We start from the raw sequence: 14,279 nt of genomic DNA, 5'->3' as shown, positions 1-14,279 counted from the left end.
AGGTGCTAAATTCTTGACTTCCTCAGCACTCTCCATGGGGGTAGTTCTCTTTAGACCTACTGTCTGTTACTCCTGCCACTGAATGATCTCTAATTTTCATCTGCTCAAGGTCTGATGTATAAAAACATAATCACATGCTTTCCTTGAAATATCTCCTCTCTGTCACTTTTTTGGGGGGGTCATAAAGCTTAGTAAGTTTTATTGCTTAACAACGAGAAACAGAAAACAGGCTTTATATAAAGATTTCGCCTACACTGAAGTGAATTTCCAGCTGTTCCACGGAGTGAACAGTCCTCTAAAGCAAAACTGCCCTGGGCTGCCTTTATTTCACCCCTACCTGAAACCATGAACCATCTCTCGTAACCTTATTCCTCTGGACATTACCTTCGCTACAGCCCAAGCAGCACCAAGAACGGGTATGTTTTATTTTAAAATCATCAACTTTTCTCTCTACATTTCTGCAGCTAGCCCAAGAGCAGGGTGGAAGCACCATTTTCAGCTTCTCTCCTTTCAAATGCGTTCACTTTCAGAAAACGAGTATGGGGGAAAGGGCGCCTGGGTGACTCAGCAGGTTGAGCATCCGGCTTTGGATTTTGGCTCTGGTCATGGGTCACGATCTAGCTAGCTGCTAGGTTCCTGAGACTGAGCCCCACATTGGGCTCTGTGCTGACAGTGCGGAGCCTGCTTGGAACTCTTGCTCTCCCTCCCTCTCCCTCTCTCTCTCTCTCTCTCTCTTTCTCTCTCTCTCTCTCTCTCTCTCTCTCTCTGCCTGTCATACCCTGCTCACACTCTCTCTCTCTCTCTCTCAAAATAAATAAAAAAATAAATTTTAAAAAAGAAAAAAGAAACTAAGTATGGGTAAAGTCAAGATTTTATGTTAGGTTAATGTTTAGGGAAACTATACATAAACATACCCTCCATATGCCCTCGTCTACTCCATCTTGTTTTTTTGATAAAGGCATCAGAGAAGATTTTGACTTCCATGCAAAGCTCTCATAATGTGACAAAATGAACTTTGCATAATTTAGCCCCAGAAAGAAATAATCACTAGTCGTACCGTGCAATGGCCTATATAGCCAGGAAAAATTAGGTGATTCATCTCCTAGCGAGGCATCTACCAAAATCAATAGGTGCTGAGAACTTAACTTTATTTTAAAATCTAGCTCTATTCCTAGAGAGTGCTGGAATACAATATGCTTTAAACATGCACAGTGATGCATATTGTGGCTTCTAGGAACAGCTTTAATGATTTGAGTAATGATATGTTAATTTCACTGTAAAGAACAGGGACATGGGGAAAAGAAACTGCCTGTTTTACTAACATCACTGTAAGAGAAGCAGAGAAACTGCCACATGAATCAGTAAGACCCTCTGTACTGCTTAAATTTTTTAATGCACTCCAATAAATTTCAAGCACCCTCAGGAAGAGTCTCATGATTGTGGTGCAGCAAACATAAAATTTTAAGTGGCTAGTAACACTGCGTTTGATTAATAAACCTGCTATTTCCCACATCATATAGTGACCATCTCTATGTGGACTCTAATTTGGCATATCCACCACTAAACACTTGACTTCTGCCCAGAAACAAACTCTTCCTACGACTTCTGCCATCCCCTGAACATAAAAGTCGTCCTCGTGGCTCGGTTTCCTCCTCACCAAGCCCTTTCGGGTCGACCTTCAAATTATATCCTCTATCAGACGGTTGCTCTTCTCCACTGTTACCACCCTAGCCTGAGCCACGGTCCCCGTGAGCCTGTCTGTGTCTTGCTATTTCACAAGCAGCATTGCCATCACCTAGGAGATTGTTAGGGAGACTCAGGCCTCCACCATAACGTTGCTAAGTCAGAGTCTAATTTTAACGGGATCCCCAGGAGATTCATATACACATTAAATTTTGTGAGGCAATGGCTTAGATATATCTCTAGTGCCTTCTCGCCAGTCTCCAGCTTCTTCTTTTGCCCCCCATCCACAAGGCCATTCTCCACTTTCGTTGTAGGCAGAATTCTGAGATGTCCCCCCAGATTCCCACACGCTGCTCTACATGCCCCTCATAATCTCTTCCACTCAAAGGTGGGCAGGCTGTGAATAGAATGGAATAGTCATTCCCTTGATTAGGTTACATTATATGATGAAGGTGACGGGGAGTCCCTGCTGTGATAGAAGGTCCTGTCATAGCAAATTGGAGACCGAGAGAAAGATTCAGAGTGTGAGAGGTTCTCCTGGCTTTGAAGAAGTACGCTTCTTCAAAGGTTGGAAGAGGGGTACAAATAACTAGGATCCGACAGCGCCCCCAGGCTGACAGCCAGCAAAAACAGACACCATATGCTAGTCACGAAAAGGCAAATACTGTGCGATTCCATTTACATGAGGTAGCTAAAATAACCAAATTCATGGAGAGAGAAAGTAGAACGCTGGTTACCAGGAGATGGGGAGAGGGGAAAGGGGAAGCTATTTACTGGGTACAGAATTTCAGATTTGCAAGATGAAAAAGTTCTGGGGAGCCATTTTACAACAGTATGAGTATACTTAACACTACTGAACTGCACACTTAAAAATGTTAGGATGGAAAATTTTGTGTTACGAGTTTTGTTTTTGTTTGTTTGTTTGGTTGGGTTTTTTTACCACAGCAGAAAAAGTGGTTAAGAGGGCAAAAACAAATAAACAAACAAAAATGGGGACCTGGACCTCAATCTCACAACAAGGAAGTGAATTCTGCCAATAGCCTGCATACGGCTTCAGGTGAGAACATAGTCCAGCATCTTGGTATTACACTTATGAGACCCCGGGCAGAGAACCCAGTTAAGTAGTCCCTCTCTGATCCTGACCCACGGAAGCTGCGAGGTAACAAATATGTGTTTAGAGGCCACTCAATCTGCAGTAATTTGTTACACAGCATAAGAAAACGAATACAATCAATAACTAAAGCAACCCTTTAAAATATATATCAAGGGACCCCTGGGTGGGACAGTCAACTGTCTCCGACTCTTGATTTTGGCTCAGGTCGTGATCTCACGGTTTGTGAGTTAGTGTCCTTCTTGGGTTCTGTGTTGATAGCGTAGAGCCTGGTTAGGATTTTCTCTTCCTCGCTCTTTGCCCCTCCCTCGCTCTCTCTATTTTTCTCTCAAAAATAAATAAGCATTAAAAAAATATATGCATATACATATCAAATTGTGTGTCACTTCCTGATTTGGGTCTCCCCAATCCCTTTTCATCCCACTCAGAAGAAAATATAAGCTCTTTACCATGGCGTAGAAATCCCATATAATACCATCACTCCCATCCTCTCTGATCTCCTTTCCTACCCCTCCACATTAATCATTCTACTCCAGTCACACAGGTTCCCTGGAGCGAGGGAAGCCTCAGGGCTTGACACTTGCTGCCACCCTTCCTGGACTGCTCTGCCCCCGAAGTCTGCATGGCTCACTCTCTCACTCTCCTGCTTCTATCGGGTCTCTGCTCAAATGCATCTCCTTGGAGAGGCTTTCAGTGAACCTCCTGCATGAAAAATGTATCCCTTCCTTGGTCATTCTCAATCCCCTCTCCTCACGTCATTTTTGTTCTCCTAAGATATTAGGCTTATTTGTTTCCACACCCCAGAAGCTAGAAAAAAACCTGGCACATAGTATGTGTTCAATAAACACTGGCTTAATGACTAAATCAGACAAATAAAAAATGATGGCTTTTTTGTTTGTTTTATGAGTTTAAAATCTCAAAGAGATCTAACATAAAATGGCAATAGAAAAAAGGAAACATTTCTAAAATGAGCCATAGGTCATATTTGACTGTTTGTTATATGACAATTTTGTTGAGTAGTCCCTACCAAACTTCTGCTGACAGATATCAGGAAGACCTGATGTCCAACTTGTAGATTTGGACACTTTTGTAGCACAATGATCCTAAGTGACTGGATTACGTTTGAAGTGTATCAAATGATTATACTGAGTGTGGATCCAGTTTAAAACACCAACTAGATCATGGTGCCAAGAAGAGCATATGTCCAAGAAGCCTCCCAAATTTTTGTAATTAAAAGACCAAAAAAGGGGCACTAGGATGGCTGTCGGTTAAGCATCTGACTTCGGCCCAGGTCATGATCCCACGCTTTGTGGGTTCGAGTCCCGTGTCGGGCTCTGTGCTGACAGCTCAGAACCTGGAGCCTGCTTCGGATTCTGTGTCTCCCTCTCCCTCTGCCCCTCCCCTGCTTGCACTCTGTCTCTCTGTCTCCAAAAAATAAACATTAAAAAATATATATATTTTTAAAGACAAAAAAAAAAAAAAAAGCCCATAAAAAGAACTTGAGGTTCTTCTTGAAAAGGACTCTGCAAACAAGGTTGTTTCAAATCATCATAAGTAGAAAGCCAAAGGAAGTAAACTAATAAAGTGTTGAAATTGTGCACAAGAACGAAACATAGATCAAGAAGCATTAGAGTTTACTTGTCTTTACTAATGAAATATTAGATTAATCTTATGCTTAACTACTATTTTTTAAATTCCCAAATTAATATTTTTAATGTTGAATTGGAAACCTCAGTGGTTAAAGCCAGGATGATGTGCCTGAGAAAGCAGGTGTACAGAATTCATTAGAACTATACTGTATCCACCTGAGTGTGATTAGAGACTGTCATGAAGGAAGAAATTAGGACTCACTGTAGTTGCAACAGAAGATTATCAGGGCGATTCACCCATAAGGAGGACGGCAGAGTACTAAATGTCAACTTTAGAAAATTAAAATAAATTATTCATTCACATAGTCATCCATTCTTTCATGCACATATTGATTCATCCGAATTAGTACCATTCCTATAAATTTCCTGTGCTTTCCTCTATGGGAGCACTTACCAGACTATATTTTGTTCGTTAATTTATCTATTTCATCTATATCTTATTGCCAAACTTTGAGTCTGGCACATAGTAGAAACAAATTAAATGCTTGTGATACAGTCTTTGTGCACCAAATAAATGTATCCAATAGTTACATTCTGTGCACTCTCTATTCTAAACAGAATGAAAAGCAATTCTAGCCTCTGTGGGAGATACGCATGAGTTCAAGTTTGTTTGCTTGTCTATTTATTCTTGCATTCCAGAAGGTTGGGGCGTGTGTTAACTACAAAGTAGACAAATGTCTAAAGGAGTAGATGGGATGGAAATAAATGTGAGGTCAAAAGCACACAATGGAGGTCTTGAGGGAAGGGGAGGATCTTGACAGGCAGAGGGAACCAAGAGCAAACCATGGTGGCAGAACAGTTTAGGCAGGGCTCAGAGAGAAGTGAGCAATCTAGCTTGGTCCAATAAGCAAGAGTGGATATCAAGCAATTCTAGAAGGAGATGAAAAGACAGACCGATCAAATGTCGCTGGTTAGGCCAATGGGAGGCAGGAGGCTTTGGAAGAGTAAGAAACTCACAGCTGCCTTATCAGAGAGATTAAACTGGCAGGTATGCAGGATAAGAAGGAACAGGCTACTTAATTTGGGGCAGTTTCAAAGGCATCTTCTTTTTGTCTTCAGTTGATTTTTATAGGATCCCTGTGCAATGGACTGAATGCCCCAAAATTCATGTTAAAAATTATAATCCCTAGTGTGATGGTATTCAGAGGCGGAGTCTTTGGAAGGTGATCAGATCATAAAGACAGAGCCCTTGTGAATGGGGTTAGTGCTTTTAGGAAAGAGATCCCAGAGAGATCTCTCGACTTTTCTGCCCTGTGAGGTTACAGTAGAAAGATAGTGATCTAAGGAAGCAGCCCTCAGTATTGCCTTGATCTTGGACTTCTAGCCTCCAGAATTGTGCAAATTAAATTTCCTTTGTTTGTAAGCTACCAGTCTAGGGTATTTTGTTATAGCCGCCTGAGCTCTAAAACACCTTGTACTTATCTGAACTACGATAAGTCTGCCTCTTACTCATATTGTAATTTCAGTATCTTTCTGAAAACTTGGCACTTAAGAATTACATGAAATTTTCCTGAATGAATATGTACCTCAATAAGATGTATAGCTATTCACCCTTCAATGTCCTTGTACTGTACATCTTGACCAATAGAAATAGAATTCTAAATAGAAACACATTTTTAAATAGATTCTGTGTAGGGAAATATTTCACCAGTATCTAACTTAGGATTCTCTCTCTCTCTCTCTCTCTCTCTCTGCCCCTCCACTGCTCTCTCTCTCTTTCAAAATAAGTAAACTTTAAAAAAACATTAATAAGAGCAAATATAAAGGTAATATTGAAGTGTGGACTGCAGTGATGATTGTAGTGTCTATTATTAATTGCCTCGAATTAACTCCATTCAAAATTCTACACCCTGTAAGTCAGAGCTTTATTTTTTTTTTTAATTTTTAATTTTAATGATTTTTGAGAGAGAGAGAGAGAGAGAGAGAGACAGAGAGACAGACGGAGAGTGCAGGCAGGGGAGGGGCAGAGAGAGAGGAAGACACAGAATCTGAAGCAGGCTCCAGGCTCTGAGCTGTCAGTGCAGAGCCCAACTCAGGGCTCTAACCCACGAACTGCGAGATCATGACCTGAGCTGAAGTCAGACGCTTAACCGACTGAGCCACCCAGGCACCCCATTCAGTATTATTTTTCAATGAAAATTTAGCATTAGAATTTAGAACTCCAGCAAAATAGAAAGATGGTATGTTTAAGTAGACACTTTTCAGATGCTCAAGTCATCTGCTTGAGAAAGGGGGCTTTCTCAAAGACAAGAAACTAAAACCTAAAAGTGCTGAATAACAATCATTAAGTGATTTTATGTCACATCAGTAAAAGTCATCACGTAAACTGACTGAAAGCAAAGGAAGAAGGATGCAAAGGAAGCAAAGGAAGAAGGATGTCTGACTAACTTCCAATGGAAGAAACAAGAATGAGGATGAATTTACATGCACAAATCAGCATGCTTGTTTCTGTTTCTGGCCAAACAGGTTTTTTGGAGCTAGTAGGAGCAAAGCAGTTGTCGAATATAGATAATGGGTACTATTATAACTGGACTGAAAGCCGATCAAATGCAGGCAGTTCCAGAATGAGAAGCTGTTTAGTCAAGATCACATTTTCCTTTATCATCTGTTCTAATGGGACCCTCACATCAGGACAGCAGAAAATCTTGACAAGCCTGGCCGATATATCCCATTAAGACATGTCAAGGGAAGGTAGTTACCAATTTATGTAGAAAAATGCTAGCACATATGTTCCGTGAGCATTATGATATTTAAGAAAAGAGACCCAGACCCAGGGGCACCTGGCTGGCTCAGTTGGTTAAGCTGACAGTGCAGAGCCTGCTTAAGATTCTCTCCCTCCCCCTGCCCCTTGCTCTCTCTCTCTTTCAAAAAGAAAAAAAAAAAAGAAAGAAAGAAAAAGTCCCATAAATATAGAGAAGAAACTAGTAGTTGTTAGAAGGCGGCGGGGCGGGGGGGGGGGTGGATGGACACAAAGGAGTTAAAGGGAGTGGAAAAGCAGGCTTCCAGTTATGGATGAATAAGTCACAGGGATGAAAGGCATAGGGAATATAGTCAATGGTATTATAATAGTGTTGTATGGTGACAGATGGTAGCTTGTGTGAGCATAGCATAACATATATAGGTGGGAAAAAATTAACTGAAGTTCAACACAAATAGAGAAAGAGATCAGAAACTTACTTCAAAGTTCCTATTTAAAAATTTTAGGACCTTTTCAAGTTAGAAAAATCCAAAGTACACAAACAAAAAACCCCAGAAAACAACAACAGTAAAAACTACTGCTCTATAATGCAGCAAAAAATAAACTTAGGTTTTTGTAGACCACAGGAAAAAAATAAAAACATTAAATGAAAAGGTCTAAGGACACTGACATAGTAAAATACTACTGGTCTTAATGTAAGTAATCAAAACCTGATCATCTGTAGTGGGTATAAATGAAGTCATCAAGTGAAACAAGAGAATGATGCTCATTCTACATAATAGACTACATACATAATAGGTTAATAGGCTACAATTAACCACTGCTTTAATCAGAAAATGAAATAAATCCTATAAAGAAGTAAAGAAGAATTTCGTTTAAGGCAAGAAATTACGGGGGTACAAACTGATGCAATAAACTACTAAAAGCAGCATGTTGTTCCGAGAATTTAGGAATGTTTTAAAGGATTCTTATCTGGAAGTGATCAAAAGAGAAGGGCAAAGGATGACTTCCAAGATCCTGACTACAGCCTGCCTGGGTGGATAATGGTACCAGTCATACTGGTTGTGGGAATGGATGGAAAGAAAGACTTTGCATCTGATTTTGAACCTACAGACTTTGAGATGCCCATGGAAGTTCATTAGACAATAAAAATACAGGCCATTAAGATGTCTGGACTAGAGAGAGGTTAGAGGACATCATCAAAGAAGTGTAACTTAATAGATGTGGATATATTTCAATTAAACTTGATAGAGAAGAAGAGGGTCAATGATAAGACACTGGAAAGCACTAACATAAGGAGCATGAGGGAAGAGGAAAGCGCCAAAGGAAATTAAGAACGGCTGAATTACAAATTTAGGAGAAAATGGCATCATGAAAGTTATAAATCTCTCAATGAGAGATTATTCCAAAGTAGGAAGCATGCACAGCAGAGCCCAAAGGTCACGACTGAAGAGTACCCACTGGATTTGGTTATTTCTTAACAGCAAATCTCACCTTTCTAGAACAAAACAACTTCAGTGAAATGACAGCCCTGGAATTCAGACTACAGCAGGCACAAGAGTGAACTGGAGGTGACAAAGGAGAGTTAACAAAATGCTTTTTAAAAACTTGCTGTGAAAGAAAGAACAGCAATAGGGTAGCATCCAGAGGCAGATGCAAGGATGAGAAATGGATTTTGACACAGAAAGAGATTTATGCATGCAGAGAAAATTATTACAAGAAGGAGTTTGAAGTTAAGCGAGGTTCATGAACAAGGTCCACCCAAGGGAGGAAGATATAGGCCACGGATGGAGGATTATTAGCTCATGAGAGGAAAAAACAAAACAAAACATAAAAACATCGAAGAAATGTGGATTTGTATTTAAGTGTTTAGAAATGGGAAAATGAGAAATTTGATGGTTCATACCACAGAGCCTCAGCTGTAAAGCAAGATCACATAACGTGAAAGGAAAAGAGATTTGGGAGTTGAGCACACCATTCAGAGGCACCCCACACCTGCCACTTTATCTGTAATAGGAATAATAATCTCTCACTCTCAGACTGTGCAAAGTCAAGAAGCGAAAACACGTACACGGGCAGATATGTGAATCTTTTTACCCCCTACCCCTGTTTTCTTAGGAAAACTGGAGGGAGACAGGACCATCACCTGTGGGGTGAGGCAGGGAGGGGACTGAGCTTGAGGAAAATCATATGAAATAGGAAAATTGACTGAAATAGCGGACAGGAAAGACTGACAGAAGGCACCCAGAGCTCTGCTGATGTGGGAGCCATGAGTCTGCAGAGGCACCTCTCAGAAGAGTGTCTCTGTGTGTTTTTGTTTTTGCAAGTTCTGTGGTCCTGATGGGACAAGCACAGAGGGTAGGGGGCTGCGGTCCTACAGCGGCTGACAGGACCACGAGTGGGTTGGAATTCTAAAAGGCTGGGGAACCAGAAGTTCAGCAAGAAAGCGCTGAAGCTCCGCCCCCCTGCACCCCGCCAATCTCAGATCTGGTATGGGGAGATAAAGGTAGTTTTTTTAAAAAGCTATTAAACAGTTACCACAGCATCCTCCATCATCTTTAAGCTAGAAAATAAGAGCGATGGTGACAAACCCCAATATCGCAGTGTTTCTACTGCCATAGACTAGTATCAAATATTTAACTAATCAAAAGTGGAAAAATCCTCGTTGGAATTTAACAATCACCAGCAACCATGGAGAGTTCTTGTTACTGTTTTCTCTCCTGACAAGCCACCACTTCTGAAAGGAAGAAAAGGCTCAGGGTTTAGGTAACTCAGTGATTAATGTTATGACCTTTATATTTGCCTGATTCTCTCCAAATGAGTCCACTGTTTAATATTCAAGATTGAAACAGAAGGCAATGCAGGCTGATTAATTGCAGGACTTGTCTGTAGCATTTGTTGTTAACTGACTGACCTCAATGAAAAGCAGAGAAATGATCTGTGGATTGAGGAGAGACACACAGAGCAAGATTTCTTTTCTTTGTTGCTATCGTCTGGCTACTACTGATGAGATTGCAAATACAGAACCCAAAAAGGAGCCCTGGAAATTACTCCTGGATTTGGAATAAAAAATAAAAAACTCTTTTTGTAGAGTAGCTCTGAAAGTTGCCTTCGCCTCACTGTAAACTCCCCTGTGGTCATGAACTTTTCCTCTTCTGCAAAGGAAGCAAAGGAAAAAGCAGCTCAATAGATAATGGTGGCTGCGTCGGTGGCAGGGACACTACTGTCATGACTGTGCCCAGTGCTCGTTGTCCACATACTTATTATCGATACGGGGCATGGCCGTGGTTCTTTTTCCTACCTTTGGTGAAAGGACCAAGGATTCAGAGTTGAAGTCTGAGACACAGATATAACCTGATATTTTTCTATTTGTGATAGGGCTTTGGATCAATTTTCCTATAGTATGGTTTCATTGTTTTGGTAAGAGAACATGCTGCCTATAAGACCAAAGATTCTGGCTTACTTCCTATATAAAATCATCATCTCCTCCTCTCTGTATGACTTACCACAAAATACTCTCATAAACCAAATCTCCCAGATGTATGCTATTGGTCACGAGCAAGGACTAAGAAAGAGGCTGCGGGTAAATACCACAAATCCATTGCTCCCACCAGGAATTCTTTATTTCATATTATCTCCAGATCCCATCAAAAGTTGATTCCATTAAATACAGCTTTTATTTGTTCATTTGTTCACTCATTCATCAAATACTTATGGAGTGTTTAATGTTAGAACTTAAGTGGTAAAACAACTCAGACAAATAAAACAGTATCCATCATCAAGAACTCACGTTTTAGTTAGGACCCAAGACATATCAACTATTAATTCGAATATAATCTAATATGTACAAGAGAAGAAATAAGCATGGAATATTCCAGGGACACAAAAGAGTTTTACAGAATATAGATGGGAAAAAAGACAAAGAAAGAGTCCTGAATGACAAGATGCCTGAGACAAGTCTTGGACGATGGACAAGTATTTCAAATGAAAGGTGGGGAAGGAAGATAGGAAGAGAGAACAGCATGAGCACAGAAAAGAGAAAAAATGGGTGTTTGGGAAGAACAGTAGGAGGTTCTACTGACACATAAAATGCAAGGCGGAGAGAAAGGATATGGGTAAAAGTGAGCAGATGTTCAGGCTTTGAATGCCAGGACAAGGGGGCTGGACATCATCTGGTAGGCTATTGGAGGAATTTAAGTTGCAGGTGGCATGGTGTTACTTAAGTTTTATTAAAAGTCTGTTTGCCTTTTGCAAAAATTCCCTTTTCTCAGTCTTGCTACATTATATATGGGGCTTGAACTCACAAAGTGAGAGATCATGACCTGAGCTGACGTCAGCCACTTAACAGACTGAGCCACCCAGTTGGGTGCCCCTTAGCAATGATATTTAAATAAAAGAGTTTTTGAATATAAAAAATTCCAGTCCATGACAATTTATAAATCTGATAAAAAAAAAGCTGGCAACTAGTTTACATTATGAGCAGATTTATTGCAATAGTCCATTCAACTAGGAAGTGCCCCTACTTCTTATGTATATATATATAAAGGCTCTTTTTTAGAAGGCTCTTCTTTAGAAGAGAAAGGCTTTAAACTAAGATAGTATGAGTCACTGCCAAGGGACTATCCATCCCAAATAAAGAAAAAATTGTTATGCAAGCCAAGTATTTTTGATTTTCAATAAATTGATTATTCAAGGTTTTATCCCTTATGCAAAATAAAGATATACTTGTATGGATTCAAATGAATCTTAACTTATGTCCAGCCCAGTGGAAGATTCCTTAACAGTCTTCTCAGTAATGACAGATTTAAGTAGACTCTCTTTTTGGATGGGCAGGTTCATAGCGCTGGGGCAAAGGAAGTGAAGCAGGCCCAGAGAAGGGAGCCCCTTGAGAAGTTACAGAAATCCTAAGGAGGGTTTAGGATTTCCACAGGCAGTGGAATGTAAGGGAATGAAGAGGTGGGCTGGCTTTTGAGCCAGCATAACCTATATCTTTGAAAGGTTGGAAGGTCCCAGATGACATCTGTTTCAGACATTTTTTTACTAATTGATGCTGAGAGAAAGCCAGAATTAAGAGCAAGGTAAAAGTCATCAATGCACATGCAGAAGAGCCAATTCCTCTGTTTGCTCTTGTTTAGTTAATGCAATACCATATCTTCACATATGCCATTACCTAATAATAAATTACACCACATTTCTGAAATGTGTTCAAGGGGCGCCTGGATGGATCAGTCAGTTGAGCATGTGACTCTTGATTTCAGCTGAGGTCATGACCCAGGGTCATAGGTTTGAGCCCCACATTGGACTCCCCATTAAGCATGGAGCCTACTTGGGATTTTCTCCCTACCCTCTGCCCCCTCTCTCCTATTCCCAGATGCTCTCTTTCTCTTAAAAAAAAAAAAAAAAATAAATTAAATAAATAAATAAATAAATAAATAAATAAATATGTTCAAGATGGCCATATTAAAAAAGTTCTTCAAATAAATCAGTCTTTTTCACTGCCCAAAGACAAAACTTTTAAATTTTAGTAATACCAAAAAGTATTGCAAATGAAGTATTTTTTTTCTTCAGTGGTAGGTAGCAATGAGGTTATAATTATCTCAATTCCAAGAAGCCACTGATATCCCTTGTTTAAGAAATCTATCTGAAATTTTGAGTTTCAAAGAAGGTGACCCTATACCATATCTCTATAAAAATCAACAAACTGGCTTAGCATAAAATGTTTATTTTCAACTACTTCACTGTAATTTCATTTGGTAGAACTCTAGAACACCAAATGGAGAAAACTTCCAGATCTAAGATCTAATTCCATACAAATCATGCCTTTTTACTGAATCACTTGGATTCCATTATCTCCTAAATGAAAAATGTATTTTAGTGAATGAGTCTTCTGATAGCATGTTCAAGGAGCACACGTCTAGGACCTGGATGGATCACTGGAAAGTGAACGCTGGCCACAAGTACACTTCTAAATCCAAGTTTGACTGGCTGAACCTATGCTCTGGACCTGTAAGGGCTTGCTACTTATTGTCTTAGTTACTTTCTTTTCTAATACTTTAGGTCTGAAAACAAAAATATGAATTTTCCTTCAGTGAATCTAGGGTCTAGAAGAAGACATAGAGATAAACAAATCAATGCAATCCAATGAGAATTACAGGTAATCTAATAAAGACATGAAATATCAATTCCCTGCTTTCAAGTCTCAGCCAGATGGCCAGTCCCCTTGAGAAGAAGACAATGGGGTTTTCAATATCTAAGTGCAGCCCTCCTGTTTGGGCTTTTACTTTGCTTCTTCAGCTACATCTGGCATTGGGGGTCTTTACCATGTTCTGACAAGTCAGAGTCTCATAGTCTCTGGCCATAGCATGCCTATCATAGAGTCTCAGGATTGGGAAAAACCATCCTAGTTCAATTATCCAATGACTGCCTGAATCTTCTACAGACAATTAATAACCCTCTTAATAACAGGGTTTTCTGCCTCAGCTTAAATACCTCTGATGTTGGGGTCTCTTTATCTCCCCCAGAATAGATTATTCCAATTTTAGATTTTTTGGATGTTAGAAAGTCATTTCCTTATCAAAATACATTCTTCTTCAAAAGTAGTTTTCTCCCAAAATTGTGTCTACTAGGAGGCCATACAAAATGTTTAGTTATTTTTCCACCAGATGGTCCTATAAATATATGAATAGTGACTAAGAGATGAATAGTTTCCTGAGCTTTATCCTTTTCATGAGAGTCACACATGCTTCACAAATATCAAGACTCTTTACTAATTCTTCCTAATACTCTCCAATTTATCTATATTCTTTGGTTTTTGTTTTTTTAATTTGTCTATATTTGTCTATATTTAATTTGTCTATATTCAAGTTTTAATTTGTCTATATTCTACATAAAGCTTGGCAAATAGAGCAGGCACACATTCTTTATGGAATGAAATACGGAAATACAGATGAGTTTTTTAAGCTATAAAAGGTAACGGAAACTGTATCATAACAATAACAATAGTAATTTACATTTGTATGGTGCTTTCTTTGGGAAATAGCACGGTATAAGATTGAAAGCACAGGTTCTGAAGTCAGACTTCATGGGTGAAAACGTTTCTTTACCATTCTGTTACTCAATATCACCCACTCAAAAATAT

General features: G+C 39.6%; 1 protein-coding gene across 4 annotated transcripts in view; it reads right to left on the bottom strand.

The window, feature by feature from the left end:
* Positions 1-14,279, bottom strand: part of PTPRZ1 (protein tyrosine phosphatase receptor type Z1) — a 184,461-nt gene that overhangs the window by 92,511 nt on the left and 77,671 nt on the right. The gene's annotated exons all lie outside the window — the stretch shown is intronic.

Source organism: Panthera onca, chromosome A2 (genome assembly GCF_046562875.1).
Source record: "Panthera onca isolate mPanOnc1 chromosome A2, mPanOnc1 haplotype 2, whole genome shotgun sequence".
NCBI lineage: Eukaryota > Metazoa > Chordata > Mammalia > Carnivora > Felidae > Panthera > Panthera onca.
Note: the sequence above shows the minus strand (reverse complement) of the source record. Positions and strands in the feature narration are given on the sequence as shown.